Genomic DNA, 1,461 nt, shown 5'->3' with positions numbered 1-1,461 from the left:
GCTAGTCCCTAGCAATTCATTGCAAAACGATATAAATGAATGATTGATCTACATTGCAATTCAAATAATCAAGTTCCAATTAAGCTACAGTTCATATTCTTTTCAAACCCAACACCACAAGAACTTAACAATGCCATGATCATCAAGATATCAAAAATACTTGCCAAATGTGTGAGTGTGTGTCAAGTTATAGCCATCTTACCATCAACCCTAACACATGTAGCATCAAGTATGCCTCGAGCCAAAGGTTCAGCCCCATAACTCACGGATATTAAAGTATTTAGTGCGATTTTCTCTCTATGGAGCTGAAAAAGGGTATATACTCAGAATTTGGAAACTTAAATGTTTTTACATGAGCAACAAGGGAAAAATAATCTTATGATAGGCATACTGTCAAATGAAAATTCATCACTTTCTTACCACAATCATACTTAGGATCAAAACAGTCAATGTAAAAGGTTTGTAATGTGGTGCAGGTTGGATTATATGGAAAGAGGGATATAAAGATCCAGACACTTCCAAGTGCATAGCTAAGTATATTATCACGCATTTCAATAGTTCACACTTTCTGATGAATGCATTTCTCCATATTTCAATTTCCAAAATCAATCAATATTTTATTCTTTTTCCATTTTATTCTTTTTTCTTTTTTTTTTTATCTGCCTTGCTTGAACACATACTAACTCTTGTCGTTCTCTTGCTTCTATTCTTCACAAATAAACATTTAATACCTACTACACACTAGGAAGTAAAAAATGTGAGAAAATCCATGTATAGGCTACTTTCCAGTATAGAGAAGTATGTATAACATAATTGTATGAAGAAAAGACTATATATGTATGTATGGCTCAACATGGCTTCTAAGGGTTGTAATTATTGAAAAAGAAGGCGTGAAAGACTTATATGTTAATCCTAAATTGACCTTCATCATTTCCCAAGTAATTTACCATCTTACTAGAAACCATATGTTCTCAAAATAGTTTCCAATTCACAAAACCAGTAAATGCTTATTGCTTTATTAGGTTATGGTGGCTCTCGATCCTCACTAACTCTCATAAGAAAATTTCAGCAAGAAGCTCCTCTAGCTACATGTGTTAAACCGTTATCTTACCACAAGGCTTTTGTGCACAAAATGATTCGGCAAATCTCTCAACATTCTAGACTAGCATGAACAATTACAACTCCTAATGACATATTTTGTCATTCAATAACATAAACATGTAGCTAATTAGGGACTTTAAAAAAATTTAGACCAAAACTCCATGTAAATTATACAATTAACAAAAAAAATTAAGTTAAACTCTCCCTCCAACTAAACATTGCATTGTCCTTAATTCAAAAACATGTCTGTCAAATAAAGGTAAGGAAAGAGATCACCCGAGTGCGAAGTGAATCACACGAGCTGAAGTATAAGAAGCCTGAAAGTCTTCAATGGAAAGGGTGATGCAGAAAATGAAAATA

This window comes from Olea europaea, unplaced genomic scaffold, assembly GCF_002742605.1.
Source record: "Olea europaea var. sylvestris unplaced genomic scaffold, O_europaea_v1 scaffold3904, whole genome shotgun sequence".
Classification (NCBI taxonomy): Eukaryota; Viridiplantae; Streptophyta; class Magnoliopsida; order Lamiales; family Oleaceae; genus Olea; species Olea europaea.
This window is presented reverse-complemented; position numbering follows the sequence as displayed.